The sequence below is a fragment of the Anarhichas minor genome, unplaced genomic scaffold (genome assembly GCF_050575085.1).
Source record: "Anarhichas minor isolate MPS153535 unplaced genomic scaffold, ASM5057508v1 ptg000006l, whole genome shotgun sequence".
Lineage (NCBI taxonomy): Eukaryota > Metazoa > Chordata > Actinopteri > Perciformes > Anarhichadidae > Anarhichas > Anarhichas minor.
In genome coordinates, this window is record NW_027466452.1 from 792,668 (window position 1) to 813,775 (window position 21,108).

Below are 21,108 nucleotides of genomic sequence, written 5' to 3' on the forward strand. Positions count from 1 at the left end.
TAGTCATATGTTCTCTCCAGGGATGTAGTGGGGAGAAAGACTGTAGCAGCGACCGGTGCGCTTCTGTTAGTGGTCAGAGGTGTGGAGGAGTGTAGGTTGGGCCTGCATCCAGCGGCAGCAATGATTAAAAGTCTGGACCAAGAGGGCATTTGCGTCCAGTTCTTGCTGTGGAGCAGACATTGGGAGAGTACTACCAAAAGTAGTTATCGAGATGAGGAATATTTCACAGCATGAGATACAATGCAGGGCTGTCCCTATCTCCTGGTTCATATGCTCAGTCTGGCCGTTGGACTTTGGTCTGAGACTGGTGCTCAGACTGGGAACAGGACACTAGAGACTGGGGCTCAGACTGGGAACAGGACACTAGAGACTGGTGCTCAGACTGGGAACAGGACACTAGAGACTGGTGCTCAGACTGGGAACAGGACACTAGAGACTGGGGCTCAGACTGGGAACAGGACACTAGAGACTGGGGCTCAGACTGGGAACAGGACACTAGAGACTGGTGCTCAGACTGGGAACAGGACACTAGAGACTGGGGCTCAGACTGGGAACAGGACACTAGAGACTGGGGCTCAGACAGTTGCTCAACTTTTTTAATAAAATGATATAATGAGGTGCATTATGTAATAACCAACCAAATTTGAGGTCTTTATCCATAAACACGTTATATTTTTGATAATTAAGCATAATTCAACTTGACCAATATTGAATGACACCCTTGTGAACTGTGGTGTCTGCCTTGGCATTATATTTTAATCTAATCTTAACAAGTCCAACTTTTTATGGACACATTTTCGGACCTAATTTTGCATTTACAATGTTACATTATTTGTGTAACAGGGTGGTAAGGACCCAGAAGCAGTTCAACGAACACACGGAATAGTTGAACGAAGCTTTATTCCAGGCAGAAGATACAACAGGCTCGGATCAGCTCACGTGGAAAAATCCACTCGGTGGACCGCCAAGCCGTCAGGGGAGAAGGCAGACAGAAACCAGAGGAAGCAGAGGCTATACTCGTGGTCGGGGACAGAAGGCTATGGCGATTTCCCGGGGCAGAGGCAAGGCGGAGCAGTCCAAACAGGCAGAGGGTAAACACGGGAAAGTCTGGCATAATGCGGAGAACGATCTGGCAGTGAGTGTGTGTGTGAGCCTGGGGTTTAAATAGTAGGTGCAGCAGAGTGAGCAGGTGAGAGTGATTGAGCTGATGAGGTGGGTGTGACTAACAGGTGCACTGAATGAGCTGATGAGGTGAGTGAGAGATAGAGTGGCAGGAGAGAAGGGGCAGAGCTGTGACCATTTGATCGACTTCCTCTTTTTAATGAACAATGTGACAATCTCGAGCATCTACAAAATCTACATGACCTGTATTGTAGAATGCAAATATCTTAATAGAACCAAGAAGATCCAACAAATAATGTAAGAAGCAAAACTTTTAATAATTTACTCTAACAGAATAGTGCTATTTTATTATAATGAAAAATTAGATAAAATGAGATTTTATAGTATTACATTCTGTAATGCAGCTTGAATTCTATTTTAATAAAAGAACGCTATGCATTGAATATAAGTGTATAAATATGGTCTGCAAAAATATTGTATGACATGAAGAAACATAAATAACATGTATAACATGAGAAATCAATTAAAATATTGCAAACTTGATGAGTATTCACATCGGAATATATTTGACATGTTCAGTTTAATGAAACTACCATGCTAAAATGTACACAAAACAGTAGAGCAGAGGTCTTCAACAGGGGGTCCGCGGAGGTACTGCAGGGGGTCCGCGAAACTTTTGGTTGATTAGACAATTTTTTATTTTTTTTTATTATTTTTTTTTCCAAACATGAATGTGTCCATTATTGTAATAGTTCAGTATTGTATGAAAGATAACAGGTATGTTTATGCATGGCAGTGGCACTAATAGGCCATCACTCATTTTCGTTTCCACATTTATGTTTAAAATAAAAACATCAATTTGAATAGCTTGTGTGCATGATTATATTGACAATGTTGATATTGGCATTGGTATCAGTTGACAAGGTATGTTTATAAATGGCAGTGGCACGGCCTCCCTACTCGCTGTACCTTGCACATGTTTAAAATAAAAACATGAATATATGAACCTGTGTATTATTTAAATAGCTTAGTATTGAATGCACAATAAAGAGGTATGTTTATACATGGCACTAGGCCCAGTTTAAAATATAAAACACAATTTTATACAATATATATAGTCGGGGTCCCTGCTCCATCTCTCTATCAGTTTGGGGGTCCTTGGCCTGAAAAACGTTGAAGACCCCTGGTGTAGAGTAATCAGTAGAGCAGGGGTGTCAAACTCATTTTCACTCCGGGCCACATCAGCATCATGGTTTCCCTCAAAGGGCCGGTTGTAACTGTAAGACTGTATAACTGTAACTACTCTTAACATATTGTTAAATAACTCTCTCTGCCTTTGATTATTGTTTATTCAAGTGTAAAAATATTGTACATGCAGTTATATAAATGTAAAATGATATTTAAGCACATTTCTGTTATTATAACATAAATCATTTTAATGTCGGGTTAAGAAACCCACATTACTCTATCAAAGATCAAACTTTTAAAGAAAATAACAAAGACAAATATCATCAAACAAGTTATTACATTAACTTTGTTCAAAGTTATTTTTGTCACCTCTCTGCATCACTAATGTCCCTGCCGTCGTCCCGTGCATGGCAGCTACATCCAAGAGCTCCTCACTGAGAGTCAGGTCTGCCTTGAGCCTCTTACAAACATTGATAGATGATGTATCTCGTCTCTTAGCTAGCTGTGTTGTTAGGTTGCTGCTAGTTCCTGAACTCGGTCTGCGATGGTGTTTCTTCACAAACTGACATTTGTAAAAGTCTGTATCTGGTCGGAGCTCACCTGCTCACATACCTTTAGCAGCACTGGGCTGTAGCTTCTGTAAATATATTCTGCTGTGATTGCAGTCTGCCTTTTAATTCTTGGACAATTTTATGTTTTTCTTGTAGGCTAAATTTAGCTCCGTGTTTGGTGTCAAAATGCCGACATGAATTGTATCCTTCATCACCGACACGCATCATAACACAGAAGACAAACCCGTTTTTCTCCCTGAAGCACAGACATGTATTCGCTTTCCCATCTTAAATTACATTTTCTTCCCTCTGCATTCATTTTTCTCTTCGTGGACATTTTGGGATTATTTGTCGATCTTTTTCAACTCAATCACTTGTTGGAAAACCTCTTTACGGGCTGTTCCCTCTCCTGTCCACCTGTTGTGATAGTTTTAATGTCGGTACACAGACAACATGCTATCTCATAATTTCAACTTTCTATCTCATAATTTCGACCATGGGGATATTTTTATTTCCAAGTCTAACTTAATTTTTTTTTTTCCAAAAAAAAATACAAAAACAAAAACTATATATATTTTTTTTTTTTTTGCTGGTGGATTCACGGGCCACATAAAATGACGTGGCGGGCCGGATTCGGCCGCGGGCCTTGAGTTTGACACGTGTGCAGTAGAGGATCAGAATCAGAACCGTTTATTGCTAAGGAAGTTCGCACCTACAAGGAATTTGTCATGGCGGGTGGTGCGTAAGATTTAACAATAAACAATAACATTAAACAATAACATTAAACAATCAACAACATTCAACACAGTGCAAGAAATAGAAACGTATTAAAATTTACAATAGAATAGAAAATAAAGTGCACAACAGACAGATAGATTAATTTTTAGCTAACCAATGAAGGACATTTTTGCAGATCAAAGATTATTATTTGATAATATTGTAATTTTTTCGAACCCCCTTTTTCAATTAAAAACAGTACAGTAGTATAACTTCAGATTTTATTAAAATAACAATTTCATATAATGTACGAAATTACGTTTTTGACTTGTTAAATCAAATTGGACACATTTTTGCTTATAGGTCCATCTCCGGGGAAGGCTTATGCCAGGGTGCTGGAAAGGAGGCTCCGACCACTTGTCGAACCTCAGATTCAAGAGGAGCAGTGCGGATTCCGTCCCGGCCGTGGAACAGTGGACCAGCTCTTTACCCTCGCAAGACTACTGGAGGGGCTCTGGGAGTTTGCCCAACCAGTCTACATGTGCTTTGAGGACTTGGAGAAGGCTTTCGACCGGGTCCCTCGGGGGGTCTTGTGGGGGGTGCTGCGGGAGTATGGGGTGCCGGACCCGTTACAACGGGCGATCCGGTCTCTGTACGACTGCAGTAGGAGCTGTGTCCGCATTCTCGGCAATAAGTCAGACACGTTCCCGGTGGGTGTTGGCCTCCGCCAGGGCTGCCCTTTGTCACCGGTCCTGTTCGTGATTTTCATGGACAGGATATCTAGGCGCAGCCTGGGGGCGGAGAATGTCAGTTTCGGGGGTCTCGGGATCGCCTCTCTGCTATTTGCAGATGATGTGGTCCTGTTAGCCTCCTCGGATCGTGACCTCCAGCATTCACTGGGGCGGTTTGCAGCCGAGTGTGAAGCGGCGGGGATGAGAGTTAGCACCTCCAAATCTGAGGCCATGGAAACCGGTGGATTGCTCCCTCCAGGTGGGGACGGAGTGCCTACCTCAAGCGAAGGAGTTCAAGTATCTCGGGGTCTTGTTCACGAGTGAGGGTAAGATGGAGCGGGAGATCGACAGACGGATCGGTGCAGCTGCAGCAGTAAAGCAGGCGCTGCACCGGACCGTCTTGGTGAAGAGGGAGCTGAGCCAGAAGGCAAAGCTCTCAATTTACCACTCGGTCTACGTTCCTACCCTCACCTATGGTCACGAACTCTGGGTCGTGACCGAAAGGACAAGGTCGCGGCTACAAGCGGCCGAAATGAGTTTCCTCCGTAGGGTGGCCGGGCTCAGCCTTAGAGACAGGGTAAGGAGCTCGGTCATCAGGAGGGAGCTTGGAGTCGAGCCGCTACTCCTTCGCGTCGAAAGGAGTCAGCTGAGGTGGTTCGGGCATCTAATTAGGATGCCTCCTGGACGCCTCCCACTGGAGGTTTTCCAGGCACGTCCAACTGGGAAGAGACCCCGGGGAAGACCCAGAACACGCTGGAGAGATTACATCTCCCAGCTGGCCTGGGAACGCCTCGGGATCCCCCAGAATGAGCTGGAACATGTTGCCGGTGAGAGGGAGGTCTGGGTCGGCCTGCTTGACCTGCTGCCACCGCGACCCGACCCCAGATAAGCGGTGGAAAATGGATGGATGGATGGATGGATTAAGAACATTCATTGAAACATTAAGAAACAGTGTAAGAAATAAAATACAGTAGTAAAATGCAGAAATGCAGGAAATTGATTAATATATTAATTGAATCTGGTTCAATTAAAGGCAGCAAACAGAAAAGTCTTCAATCTTAATTTAAAGGAGCTGAGGGTCTCAGCAGACCTGCAGCTTTCTGGACTTTGTTCCAGATATGTGGAGCTGAAAACCTGAACGCTGCTTCTCCATGTTTAGTTCTGACTCTGGGAACAGAAAGTAGACCGGTCCCAGACGACCTAAGGGGTCGGATGGTTCATAAGGTAGCAGCAGATCAGAGATGTATTTTGGCCCTAAACCATTCAGTGCTTTATAAACCAACAGCAGGATTTTGAAGTCAATTCTTTGTTTGACAGGAAGCCAATGCAAAGACCTCAGAACTGGAGTGATGTGATCCACCCTCCTCGTCTTAGTGAGGACTCGAGCTGCAGCGTTCTGAATCAGCTGCAGCTTTCTGACAGACTTTTTACAGAGACCTGTAAACACACCGTTACAGTAGTCCAGTCTGCTGAAGATAAATGCATGGACAAGTTTTTCCAAATCCTGTTGAGACATAAGTCCTCTAATCCTTGATATATTCTTCAGGTGATAGTAGGCTGATTATGAAATGGTCTTGATGTGGCTGTTCAGGTTGAGGTCTGAATCCATAACTACACCTAGATTTCTGGCTTGGTTTGTGGGTTTTAACATCAGTGATTGAAGCTGAGCGGTGACTTTCAATCGTTCGTCCTTGGTACCAAAAACAATTACTTCTGTTTTGTCTTTGTTTAATTGAAGAAAATTCTGGCACATCCAGTTGTTGATTTGTTCAATGCAGTTACCCAGCCCTTTTATGGGATTATAGTCCCCTGGTGACATAGTTATGTAGATTTGTGTGTCGTCTGCATAATTATGATAACACACTTAGTTGTTTTCCATAATCTGAGCATGTAGATATTGAACAGAAGAGGCCCCAGTATTGAACCTTGGGGAACACCACATGTCATTTTAGTCAGCTCTGATGTGTAATTAGCTACAGACACAAAGTATTCTCGGTCCTTCAAGTAGGATTCAAACCAGTTAAGTGCTGTGCCAGAAAGTCCCACCCAGATTTTTAGTCTTTCTAGGAGTATGGCATGGTCGACCGTGTCGAATGCAGCACTGAGATCCAGTAATACTAAGACTGAACTTCTGCCATTGTCTGTGTTTAAGTGGATGTCGTTGAAAAACTTAACAAGAGCAGTTTCAGTACTGTGGTGCTGTTGAAAGCCTGACTGGAAAACATCAAAGCAGTTATTTACGGCCAAGAAGTTGTTCAGCTGTTGGAAAACCGCTTTTTCAATTATTTTACTTAAAAATGGGAGGTTTGATATTGGCCTATAATTTTTCATTGTTGCGGAGTCTAAATTAGCCTTCTTTAGGAGTGGTTTAATAACTGCAGTTTTTAGGGCTTGTGGGAAGACACCTGAGAGAAGGGATGTGTTTACAATTTGTAAAAGATCAGTGGTCACGCAGTTTGAAATATTTTTGAAAAAGTGTGTTGGTAGAATATCCAAGCAGCAGGAGGATGACTTCAGATGTTGTATAATGTCTTCCAGGCTTCTACGGTCGATTGAATGAAATTGTGTCATGACATTTGAATGGATGTTATTCAGAGAAGGGGACAACACATATCCTGTGGTTGGTGTGGAGGCACTGACTGCTTGTCTAATTTTCTGAATTTTGTCAGTAAAAAAGGAGGCAAATTGATTGCATGCCCAGGTGGATTGGAGCTCAGCAGCTACCGACACTGGAGGGTTTGTTAGCCTGTCGACGGTAGCAAATAATGCGCGTGTATTGTTATTGTTTTTGGTTATGATGTCAGAGAAGAAGGACTGCCTTGTATTTCTAAGTTCCAAATTATAATTGCGAAGTCTCTCTTTATAGATGTCACAGTGAACCTGGAGATTAGTTTTTCGCCACCTGCGCTCAGCTTTCCGACACTCTCGTTTCTCTATTTTGACCAGTGAAGCATTTCTCCAAGGAGATCTTTGCTTACCCGAGACAACCTTCACTTTAGTGGGTGCAATGGCATCAATAACATTTTTAACTTTAAAATTGAAGCCATCTACAAGCTCATTGACTGAGATGCAGAGAGGGCTGGTGTGGAGGAGAACTTCTGAATAAATAGTTCACTGGTGTTTTCATAGATGTAACGCTTCGTCACAACCTCGATTTGGACATTTGTGTGCAAGGAGATTGCACTCTCAAAGAAAACACAGAAATGATCAGAGAGTGCAACATCAGTCACAGCAACCTTGGAAATGTTTACACCTTTGGTGATGATTAGGTCCAGAGTGTGCCCCCTGTTGTGGGTGGATCCTGTCACATGTTGAGTCAGATCATAGTTATCAAGGACACCACATAGTTCTCTAGACCCTCTGTCCTGGGGATTATCAACATGGATATTAAAATCACCAACAATAACAACACAGTCAAAATCAATACAGATTATAGACAGCAGTTCAGTAAACTCATCAAAGAAGGTTGCATAGTATTTAGGCGGTCTGTAAATGTTTAGGAATAAAGCTTGAGTGGAATTCAGAGCCACATATTCAAAAGAACTAAAATGACCAAAGGACATCTGCTTGCATTGAAGAGAATCATTAAATAAAATAGCAACTCCACCTCCTTTCTTATGTGCTCTTGTTTCACTCATGAAACTGAAGTTGTGAGGTGTTGATTCAATAAGAACAGCTGCACTGTTATCTTGATTTAACCATGTTTCAGTTAAAAACAAAATATCTAGTTTGTGCCTAACAATAAAATCATTGATTAAAAATGTTTTTCCTGGCAGAGACCTGACATTTAATAAAGCTAAGTTTAATGTGGTTAAAGCTTTCTTTGCCCAATTTATTTGGACAGGCTGACGAGGAATGTATGTTAAGTTTGATAAGTTTGCAGGTTTACTATTGTTTCTTCGCAGCCTCACCTTTCTTTTTCTATGAACTATCAGGACAGGAATTGAGAAGGCTAGCTGCATACAGGGCCCCGACTTTTCCTGGAGAGAGTCATTGGTGTCATTAGCCTTGTAGCCTGGACCCAGAAGATATCAATCATAGCATCCAAGATAGTGGATCACATCACTCCAGCTCCGAGTCCTCCGCACCGGCCTGCCCTGCCTTGCCCTGCCTTTATCAGGTAGGGGAGACAGAGGATGGTTGTGGAGCCGAGGTGGAGGTGGGGGAAGGGCAGGGTGCTTTAACTTCGCCGATTGTGTCAAAACTGGCTGAGGACTAGGAGCCAGTTTCGGGGGTGGGGCTGGAGCTGTACGTCGAGGAGTGGGGCGAGGAGTGTGTTTGGTTGCAGCAATGACCAGCTCTTTCATGTGGTCAGTGAACTCCAGGTGGGGGGAGGATGGGGAGAGTGGAAAGGGACCTGGATGGAGTTTGGGGGGTGGAAGTAGGTGCTGGGGAGGGAGGTAAAGACTCCTCGTCTCGGAAGGGTGGGGAAAGTGGGAGATCGGAGGCGGTCCCTGATGATGAGGTTGGAGACTCCTCCTTTTGGCTGTCGCTAGGCGGGGGCATCCTTCCCGTAAGGTCTCCATGGTGATGCTGTGTGGTTATCTCTTGTTTAGACTCCTCTTGTGTCTTGTCCTTGGCAGTGGGAACAGATGACGCAGGGAGAAAAATAGGTTAGAGGTAAACAGTTTCACCCCTGACTTGTTCAAGCAAACTCCATGTGCCTTAAAAAGATGTCTGCGCTCCCAGAAAAGGTAGAAATTGTTGATAAAATGTACTGAATGGTCAGTACATGCAGTTGACAGCCATTTGTTCAGTGCAAACAGCCTGCTGAATCCTTCATCTCCTCCTCTGACTGGTGGAAGAGGGCCACTGATAAATGTAACATAGTTGAAGAGGTTCAGGTTAAATCCCGCTAAATGGGAAAAGTACGCCACCTGCTGTTGTAAATGTGTACCTGCACTGAATGGTAGACGCAAAGGACTATGGGTAATCCTGAACGCAACGGAGGATTTACTGAAAGGTAACGGGTCCGTGAATGTCCGTGGACAATATAATGATAACTAACTTTAAAAGTACATAACGGTTGAGCTGGCTTTATTTTGTTGAATATTATGTGTCTTAGATAATATTCTCCATGTTTTTATTAAGTTAACTATACGTTTTTTATGTGTTTTATTGCTAGTAAAAATGTCTCCAATACAGCTAACGTTAGCTAACACTAACTTGATGCCGTCTTTCTAGACAGAGCATGCGCAGTTGTCCGCAAGATGACCCATTCTTCTATGTTGTCCTTTGTCATAAATGCAGATGCAGATGTGGAATAAACCTGCTGTTACCACAAGCCTGACCAGCTCCAAGAGATTCATTTAGCCAGGAGACATCTAACAGAGGTTACATAAACACCTCAGCCTTCACAGAGCTGACTGTGTTTAACAGATCAATAAAGTCTCGCTTCAGAACTTCAGACTGTTGTTTCACAATATCACAGCTTCCTGTATGCACGATGATGTTTTTCACCGTGGGATGGTCAGCCACGATGTCCAGGATTTTGTCTCTCATGTTGGAGACCATATCTTTCGGAAAGCAGAGTATTTTGGTATTCTTGCTGCACAATGTTCTGACATCTTTTACAGCATAGTCACCAACAATCAGAGTCTCAGGCCCAGTCATTAGCTTTGCCTGCAGCCTTTTACTCTCACATTTACTCTCAGTTCTTACCCTGCTTTGAGGAGATAGCTGCTTATCCAGGTCATCAGATGGAGATTTAGGATCCTGCGACAATGGAGCAAATCTGTTTTGAAGTTGTAAGCTTGGTTGTTGTGGAGGTTTTTTGCAGGTTTTACTTTTCTCAGCGGTCCTTGGCTTTGTCCGTCTGAGTGCAGGGGTTGAGGAGGAGTTCTGCCTGTGTGGTAGTGCAGGCCAGCCAGTCGCATCACAAATCTCAGGGCGCTGGGCTCTGCCTGTTAGTCGTCCTCCCACATCCTGAGGGTATGATTTTCTCTTCGGCTTTGCACCGAGAGAGTTCCAGGGAGGACTACCATTTGAAGATTCATTATCTGCTCTCTCCTCCTGTTTCTTGGTAGGCCTGGTGGTGCTAGTTAGCTGTGTCTTAGCTTGCGTTTGTCCAGTGTTTTGAGTCCATGGTAAAGTGGTATCGTTCCCACACAGTCCATTTACCTCCACGTTCACTTCTAGTCGGTGGATTTTTGTTTCCAAGACTGCAATCTCCTGCAGGAGTTTGTAGTAGTCGTCCGTGGAGAAGGGAGGCATCTTGCTGCTACTTAGCTTTAGCTTAGCTGCTAGTTAGCATTAGCTAACAACCCAAATATCTCGACGACTTTCTGGATTTGTCTTCACTCAAACGTTGAAGAGTGATATATGTGATATATCTGGCAAATTGAAGCAAGAAAATGCAAGCAGAGGCAAGAGCAAGCAGCAAAGCGACTGCACTCTCTCATCAAGGTCACACACCACACATACACCACATGTACCCAGTAATATGTGTAAAATATGATATCTGCGCAAAATATATGCTTTTCCTGCTCGTCCTCTCCGCCTATGTGCACGACACGTCTCAGAACGCGCAGCTAGGGGTCTATGAAGCAGTTTAGCCAATTGCTGATTAAAGATATAAATGAGTGACATACAATTTAGCCAATCAGCGCCCTCAAATAGATTTGGCCCAAAGCTGCGCATTCTCGTCAGGAGAAGTCTCTACAGGCGAGCGCGTGCCCCAGCGCGAGCACTACTCCTCCAAGACCCGTTTGAGAGGAGAACTTTGGCGGAGATTCTGCTGATCCCAGATCAGCCTGACCCCACAATCAGACATCAGACTAGCAGGAAAGGGAAGCAGTACATGCGAAGCTTCTGTACTAGCTGTACACCAGACAGGTTTGGCTAGCTGGATGACGTCATGCTAATAATGTATTTAGCTTTTTAAAACAACGGGGACAGATCCAGCACGGACAGTTAGGGAGTGAGGGACATGAAGCATGAAGTCTGAGAAATGGATATATAGTTATAAATAAATCATTATATATGTGTGTGTGTGTGTGTGTGTGTGTGTTTTATATTATACTGAATATTAATATATGATATATATATTATTATATTATATTGAATATTATTATATGATATCTATATTATTATATTATACTCTCTCTCTCTCTCTCTACACACGCACACACATGACATGGAAGCATGGACCTCCTGTCTGTGTGTCTCTCTCTCTGTCTCTCTCTCCTCTCTCTCTATCTTTGTGTCTGTCTGTCTCTCTCTCTCTCTCTCTCTCTCTATCATACAGTCATTCAGGTCTTAGATATTTTTAGAGAACCCCCCCCCCCCCCCCCATTTCAAAATAAAAGCTCCAGAGAGTGAATTCTAACTGGAATGCTTGTGATGAAATCTGTCATTTAATAACCTCTGTGTTTGTGTGTCAAACATTATGAATATGTCTCCTCTCCCCCTCTCTCACCCACCCAGTCCCACCCTTTCAAAATAAAAGCCCCATAGAGTAACTGTATCTTAACATGAAGCTCAGAATGAGGTTCGTACAGAGCTGACGCTCCCATCATTTCCAGACTTCTCAAACAAAGATGTACATGTCCAGCACAGAAATGACGGGAGCCATTTGTGGACTGTCCATCACAAATACAAGATTCAATCCAAGAGTATTGGATGAATCTAAAATGCAGAAAAGAGAAAAGCGATATCTCAATCAAACCTCAACGACACTACCGGTAACATCGGCGTGTGTAGCTATTTATTGCGACGTCTTCGGGCAGTAGAAGCCACACTGTCAAAATGTCTTTAGGAATTTTATAGTTGTTGTTATCGTCACATTTCAGTTTCATCATCTTCACATGGATGTTCTCTACGGCTGACTACCAAGGTGGAGTGCTATTGGTTCAGAAACGGAGCGCACCGATGATGCACATCCACGGTTACGTTGTGGCTGCTTCTGAAGGTTCTATCCACTGTTTCTACGGTGGCAGGTTTACGTACATTAGTCAACTATAACTGCCCACATGATCACATCTCAGCCGCACTTTATGGAGGATGCAGGTTCTTTGAATACTTAACAATGTTGGGGAGTGCCACACTTTTTTGCCATGTAAACTATTGATGACCTCATTGCTGCTGGTGCATTGTGTCTTTACATTTTGTGTCTGCATGTCTATTTGGTAACTGTGCACAGCAGTGACGTGCGATGAGGTTCGTGGCTGGTGAGGCACTGACTCTTTCAGAGTCAGATTTACAAATATATGAACCCAATATAGAGTATCTTAAATCACCATTCAATTGGCAGCTTGCACATTGACTACTGGTTGTTTTTCATATTTCATATCAGCATTCTTTAGGTAAGGTACATATTTGAATGCACCAGGAGCGTGTGCGCCGCGATCTGCGACCTGCCCCACCAACCTGTTTCAGAAGCGGAGCGCTCGCGGGCACCACCCGCGAGAATCTGTGTAACAACCACGGATTTATAAAGAGAACAACAAACACATAAAAGGTTACTTTACCTGTCCGCCGTTGGATTGCTGTTGATTTGGTCATATTTCCCTGTTTTTTGAGAATTGTTTAAGCTTAGATATTTAATCTTAAATGTTTGCGGTCAAAGCAAAATATAAGAAGAAGAAGAAGAGAAGTGTAGAAGAAGAGTAACGGAACTACAAGCATGAACCCGACCCGTGGGCTCTCGCACGCCCCCTTCATTGAGGCAGAGGTACTGTGTGCCTCCCCTCTGTGCTGTTTCACTGCGGTTTCTGTCAAATCAGCAAGACTGAATATATTCTACACATACGTGAAATACATGACCTATTCTATGGAAAGAAAGGACATATAATACAAGTGTCAACAAATAATACAGTGGTGACAAACAATGAGAAAGCAAAAGCCACGCGCTCAACCCAGTTTGCCAGCTCAACCTCACCTCACGTGTCTCCTCTCTGTTTAACACAGGACATGCGCAAATTCAGCGATTTTGACTATAAAAATGCTTAAAATGATTGAAATCATACAGAAATTACATTTATAGCACAGATCAGTAGAGAAATATTATTTATCATTATTTGTTTTTTACTTTTCATGATGACAGGTGAGGCTCTGCCTCTCCTGTCTCCCCTGGCCGCATGTCCCTGGTGCACAGGGAGAGTAAGAGGGAATGATGGCAGGAACAAAAAGTGTACGTACAGGAGACTAGTTGCTCAATACTACAATTTCTCTGTAACATCTCTGTGTGTGTTTACTGTTTTCCTGCATCGGAGCCATCATCGCCAAGTTTAACTGTATTTCCACTTATTGCAATAAATGGTTAAAATCTATGACGAGAGTATTCCTGACTGAACAGACTTTTCAGGAATAGATAAGAACCCACACAGGAGAGAAACCTTTCAGCTGCTCAGTTTGTGATAAAAGATCTATGCGCAACGCAGATCTAAAGGTACACATGAAAACTCACACAGGACAGAATGCCCTTTAGCCCTTTTACCCAATCACCCCTCCGCATATCCCTTCTAGTGGTGGGCCCATAGGGCAGCGGCCCTATGCCGATTTTTCGGGTTGTTCCTGGTCGAACCGTCTGATGTCCCGGAAACCAGAGCCTCACCAGCCAGCTCTAATCCCAGGTCTGGCTCCAGAAAGGGGCCCCAGTTTCTTTATTCGGGCCAGCTGCCACAACTTCTTTCTGGCAGATGGTCAGTGAATTCTTGATCTGAGAAAACAGCTCACAGGGTCACACACACACGGCCCTAAACGACGTTACGGTGGTGATTTATTGGAAGGGTGTAACAAGTCCAGCCTGGACTTAAAACTGATATGATTTAATTTTGACGGAACACTTCGGCACTCGTTCTGCCGTCCAGGAAACACACCGACCAATTATATGCGTTGTAAATCACATCACGTGATGCTGCTCAGAGAAACAAACGTGTATTCTGATTAGCGTTGCAACTCCAGTGAGATTTACACCCACACATCAGAGAGAGAGATGGGGAGACAGACCCAACAGGAGAAGTACGTGAATCGGAGAAGTTATTTCTCAAAAAGAGGAATGTGGACAGAGAGACCAGAGAGACCAGAGTCGTTAACCAAGAATGGACAGACTCTTCTAGCTTCATTCTTCCCACAGGCAGTTTAAAACCAGTATGTCTCACATGTTCAGAGACCGTGGCGATGATTAAAAGCGGTAATGTGAAGCGCCACTACGACACAAATCTTTTGAGCAAACGTTCCCACTCACATCTGAAATGAAGTCACAGATAATAAACCTAAGAGCCCAATATGATCAGAATCCTAACGCATGGATTCACTGTTCAACGATGTTAACAGAGAGAATAGATCTGAAACAAGTGGTTTAATAACCACAGATAGTCCATGCTCACACATTTCTATTTTTAGAAGATGAGAAAAATATAGATATCGTGGCTTTTTTACTTGACATCACTTCACACCTGAGTGAACTTTATTTAAAGCTGCAGACATGGACAAATCAGTTCAGTGAATTCTTCTAAGATGAAGTAGTTTATTTTAGGATGCACATTTTTCAAAAGCTTTCTGTGATTTAATGTATTCTTAAATACAGTCCTTATTTTACTTGAACATGTATTTATTATTAGATTATGTATTATTTATAATTCACCCAGTTCAATTTGAAAAGTGAAGATGAATATTGCTGCAATATTATTCAATCAAACCTTTTTTATTTGATTTGATAATCAGTTGTTGACAACAGACGTTAAGTTAGACATTATTGTGATGTTTCATGAGGAAATTCTCTCTAAGTGGACCTCGTTGAATTTGTATTAAATACCCGTGGAATAGAGGAAAGTCAGGCAAGGTGAGGAGCTGGGGGGTTCTGGGAGAATGTAGAGTGCTGAGATGGGATCTGTGTTGTTCTGTGTCACTTGAAGGGCTTTTTCCATCAGCTGCCAGCGTCCTGTAGAGAAAAACCTGCTGACGGCAGGAAGATCCTCTCAGCTGGGTCAAAGTCTCCTCCACATGTTTCCTGAAAGCCTGTTAAGGGTTGCAAGGAGCGCTGACAGCTGATACCATCCGAAAGCAATAGTGTGAAAACGGAGCTCTTTAGCCACCACTGCAGTGTTACAATGCAGACTGCATCTCAGATTAGAACCCAAGATAATGGATCAGAGGGGCTGTCAATAAGGCAACAACTGACAGCAAGACGTTACAAGCCAGTCTCATACAATCTTGTGATATGGAAAGAACTGTGACATGCAGATTCTTACCACTGCAGATCCAGCCTATTGTCACAGCCACTAACTTCACCTTGAAATAAAAACACATTTCCTTTAATATTCTGCAAAAAATACGTTTTTTTTGACAAACTATTCATTTACAATGAGTTTCTTATGATTTGCTACAGTTAAGTGTCAGGATCCCTGACCCATTGTGTGTTAACCTCTGTTTCCCCCCAATCTCCTCTCCTCATGTGTCTGTCATTCCCCTGTTTGTTTTGTTGTGCCATGTGCTTGGTGTTGTTTTCTCGGGCCTGCCTCCAGACACCTCCCATTGCCACCGCCCTGATGGATGCACAGCTGCGGACAATCTAGCTCGTTACCCAGCAGCATATCAACCCTGGTCTTGCAGGCCTGGGTTGTCAGTCCGTATTGTCTTCTGCCTCGAGTACTGGTCGATCTGCGTACTCTCCGGTGTCGAGCCACGGGACATCACACCGCCAAGCTACCAGCCCTCCGGTGTCGAGCCATGGGCTCCACACCTTCACACACCTTCAAAATAAAATCTGTTACATCGGACTCTGTCTCCTGTGGTCTTGCGTTTGGGTCCTACCTGTGAACTCCCGTGACATAAAGTTTATATTTAGCTAAATATTAAGACTTAAAAATGAAGTCAGTTTTCATTAGCTGCATGATGATGACCTGATAAAGGAGTGATGGAGAAGTCGTATTTGATAGCCTGAAATCAACAGTCTGTCCATGTGACATGAAAGACTACGGAGGTTAGAGCCTCACGTTTCCAGCAATGTTGCTCTGTTGCTCATTAAAGTGCATCATTCTCTGCAGTCATCGGATCAGTCGTTGAGTCCACAAGAGTTCACATCTAACAGACACATTCATATCACAGATACTCGTCAGGTTTATTGTGTGTGAATCTTTTTTATTTCAGTTTGTCAGCAGATATATTTACTTACTTTTTACTTTCTGATAAATCATTTTATAAGGATTATTTATTGGTTAAAAATGCTTGTGTGTCTCACTTTATAATAATAAATCATCATGTCAGCAGTTAGAAATATTAGTAGTCATTAATAAACAGCCTTGAGTTTCTCAACTTCACATAAGCCAGGGGGCGCTCGGGCTCAGGAGATCTGCAAATATTGTTCGGAAAATATTGTGGATCTGTCCAGTTTTTTTTCCGGATTAAACAGCAACGTATGGGCAACACTATCATATAAGTCACTTTTGACACACTCCAAACACAACTATAGGCTACTCATATAAGCATCTATAAATCGTGGCATAAAAGCATGAAATCCTGGGCAGAAATCAGCGTTATGTCTGCCTCAAATCAATATTTTCACCACGAAGCTAGCAGCTAGCCGGCTTATCCGTACATCGTTTAGCATTAGCATCAGGCAGAGAAGACGTACATACCGTCGGCTCTTCTCTCCGTAGACGCACCGCAACGCTGTGACCGTACAACGGTCCAATGCCACTGGTCTTCACCGGAAAAAATCCATGTTTTTTGGTCAGGTTTTATGAAATATTAGTACAAAAACATCGAAAATGCTCCGGTCCCGAGCTACCGTCATGGCCGCGAAGCGCATCCTGTTTATGCCGAGCCGGTTCCTGTGGAAGGGGGGTCAACCCAGCTCGGGCCAGCGGTCAGACTTTCGGCCAATGGAATTTTACGCACGGGGAGACGCCGCACTATTATTGGCTTCATTGGCTGAAACTTATGTCAATCAATACCAAACTCGTCATACGCCTTCCTGAGACTATGGCGCGTCGAAAGGAGGGCTTATTCACTGAAATCGACCGATGATAGGCTGAGATAAGTGCCATACACACACAGGGACTGAGAAAATCCTATGGCTGAGAGCTCTGATGATGTCAGGAATATTTGGATGTATTGAATAATATGAGTGATAAAAAAAGTGAAATATATAGTTATATAGTATATAAAATTAGAATAGAGCATGAGTGAGTACAGAATTTCAAGCCGAATGCTCATTTCTCTGACCTCCTATTATGCTGGCCTGCTTCACTCAATCTAAGTCAAATGAGCTTAGAGAGACCACAACCCTGTTTGCTATGACACAGTAGTGTTTGTAGGATTCATTCTGCAATAATTCCAAAGAAATATCAATGAAAGTGCTTTTTTTTCAGTCGAATCTGAAAGTTTTTCAACTTGAGCTGTGCCATTAGTGTTGCAGTGTTTAACCAGTAACATATACACAATATTTACACAATATTTACACATCTCACAAGTGTTACCTGTATAGACCATCAAAATTATTAAAATAGACCTTGTAGTTTGGGTAGTTTACTCAAAAGAGTAGGAGTATGCAATTTTCGAGCAGGGGGCTAAAAATAGGCCTAGTAGGCAAAGGTTGTTGAAGGCTGCCAGCCAACCAGAACAATATTTAATAAATCATTAATAAAGAATTCTTTAACACTTTATATAAAGGTCATGTCTATAATGCTTTACAAGCACAATCATAACACATTATAATGTATCTATAAGGCTTCATAACAATCCTTCCTATAGGAGAATCTCATCACATGTATCTCCTGCATTAACGTGACTCCTGTGAGACCAAACCTGAAGAAAGTAGAACATCTTTAAGATCTGTTCTTCTGGATCTCTGGAGAAACAACAATCAGTCCGGTCAGAAGAAAAAACTGCTTTTTTAGAAGATCCACTGATTTCATATCAAAGTCTCTCAATTCTTCACAATCCGTAGAAAGAGCTTCTCTCGGTGGTCTTGGATTAAAACTGCTTGCCGTCATCAGAGTCTTTCTGTCAGTGGGTTTGGTTGGGATACTTGTTTGTAGTTTGTTACCATTTTTATTCATTTAACATTTAAAAAGTTGATCGATCCAGAACTGAAATTTGTTTTAAAAGGGAGAGTTGGCATCAAACTGTTCAAATACATTTTGAATTCTTTCAGTTAGTTTGGATACAACTTGTTGTATTTTTCATTTCAACCACAGATGGTGCCGTGATATGTGAAGCACACACAGGTGACACATTAATGCAGGTGACACAGATGACTTGATCGCCAGTGATGTGAGTCTATTATAGGATGCCTTGTTATGTGTCAACATGTTATAAAGATATATGAAGTGGTTTGTAACCCAGCGTCGATGCTCGGCTCCTGATTTTAAAACTTCCATGAGAAAGTGACAACATTTGAAAATAGAATCTTTTATTTCTTAAAGACAAAAGACAAGAGAACAAGAGCAGAGACGACAGATCAGTTAACATCATTCAGTCAGTGGACGAGAGAACAGCTTCATGTTGATGTGTGTTTCATTTCCAGGCAGAGCAAAGAGCCTCTATGTGTGTGTGTGTGTGTAGTGCTGGGCAGTATACCGGTTTTAATTTCTCGTATGATATGAATTTTTCACACACCGTCATACGCACAGCCGAAACAACTGCTGTCGCTCTTCAACAGGCAGCAAAATATATTGTTCGCTGCTAAGGGTGCTGCGGTCGGAGCTAGTCGTCTTATGCGTATTGAGAGGGACCCCTAGTCATGGTTATCACTTTATAACAACAATAACCCACAACTAACGCTCTTTAACAGAGCAAAACACCATGACACAACAGTTTGTGACACATTAACAATTTGTAACACTAATAATTGTACATTTATAAAATTACACCGCTGAACTGCATGCTGGGAGAGGCTCCGTCGCTACAGTAACGCTACATTACAGAACAGAAAGGAGCGATGCAGGGTGAACACAGACAGACCGGAGATGCACCGATAGAGTCTGAGCCCAAGAGAGGAGCTGGGTCTGCTGTTTGGAAGTCTTTGGGTTTTAAAAAGTCCGACGTCCAAAAGACTATATAATGCAACGTTTGTCGAGCCACTGTTGTTGCCGCTGGTGGTAACACGAGCAACTTACTCCATCACCTCAGCAGAAAACATGTGCTGGAATACCAAGAGTGGGATGACGGCCGTCGGATTCGAGGCCGTCAACCAGTAACGTTAACGCGAGTGAAACAGTGAAGCCAAAGGGTCACACATCGCTTGTAGAGGCATTAGCTCGAGGCAGCATATGACAAGAAAAGCAAGCGGTGGAGCGACATTACGAACGCAATAACTATCCATCTATGCAAGGACCTGGTCCCGCTACAGACAGTGGAGAACGACTCAGAGCAATGATTAAAACACTGGATTCACGTCTGACCGGAGCAACACTACTTCAGCCAAACTGCTATCCCAACATTATAGGAACAAACGAGCACACCCTCTAGTAAGCAAAGCCTTCATACATGATGACATTAACATGTTTTATATTCTATGTACTCCTGACAGTAGAGTAAGCCTCTATAAACCTGTATAAAAACACAGTCAAGGAAAAAAATAAATACCGTGAAATACCGTGAAACCACCAGAATCTTAAAAAATACCGTGATACACATTTTTGGTCATACCGCCCAGCACTATGTGTGTGTTTCTTTTCTTTCTCTCTGCCTCCCATGTTTTCTCTCCAGCTGCTAACGAGATGATTGGTTTCCACCTGTGAGGTCCAGTCATGCTGCTCATTGGTTCCCACAGACAGCTGGCCAATCATCAGCAGGACCCTCAATTAAAGGAGCAAACCTGAGGAGGTCCTTCTTTTTATTTTTATTTGTTGCAGTAGCTGAGCTGAGCTACACAGAGGCGTTTAATAAGAGAACAACTCATTGTTTGAATGTGTATACTGTTGAATTGGAATTAGACCGGAGTGGGCGAGTTAGTCGACGCAACATTTTAGCATGTAGTGATTCAGTGTCGGCCCTCACCAGTGTGAGCAATTTAAGTTCAAAAGCATTTCTAGTATGTTTAATAGCACCCCTAGTGGTGGATGTTATATGTTACAGTATATTTACTCGTAAAAGTTTTAAACCAAAAAGTATAGTCACTGAATGAATTAAACACTGTGAAGAAGATTTGCTGAAATGTATTAAGTATTAGGGGAGATAGGGTTTTCAGATACGCCCATATGAATGAGTGAAGGGTGGCCAAGCGAGGATGTTGGTGTGTGCTGCTTTGAGGAGGCTGGACCAACGGGTCATAGGCCAAGGAGGAGCCTATCGGATTTCAGCCAATCACTGAGCTGATCGATGGGGAGAAGTATGTGAAACATGAGACTTTACCTGACTTTGCTTGGACAGAAGGGCTGTGAATTGGGGGAGGGCTTCAGACTCGCTGCGGGGCATCGGCCAGACACCAGTCTCCCGCAGGCTGTTTCATACACCAGAAACAGCCTGCGGGAGCAATTCTGGGTTAAGTGTCTTGCCCAAGGACACATGGACATGGACTAGTGGAGCCGGGGATCGCCGATCCTCTGATGGAAGGACGACCCTGCTCTACCACTGAGCCACACTAGACTATATGACATATTATATGATGTGTTATTTTTATTTTACAGCATTCTATATGATGACTTCAGCACACAGAATATTTTCTCTCAGTTGGTCTGTTTAACATCCTTTTCTTCATGTGTGTGACAGTTAGAAGCTCCTGTCTAAACATTCAACACAACTGACAGTTGAAGCAAAAACCAAACAATAATATGCTTTATAGACATTTTAGATATATTTGTAGTCAGCATTGGAAAGTGTATTTCAGACTAACGTAAACCTGTTCCTGTTCC

At 42.9% G+C, this 21,108-nt stretch overlaps 1 long non-coding RNA gene across 1 annotated transcript; it reads left to right on the top strand.

The window, feature by feature from the left end:
- The first annotated feature begins 9,141 nt into the window (after window positions 1-9,141).
- LOC142934204 (uncharacterized) lies at window positions 9,142-9,599 on the top strand. The gene is made up of 2 exons (XR_012947693.1): window positions 9,142-9,272; window positions 9,494-9,599. It is a non-coding gene; the product is annotated as an uncharacterized LOC142934204 (long non-coding RNA).
- Window positions 9,600-21,108: the final 11,509 nt, after the last annotated feature.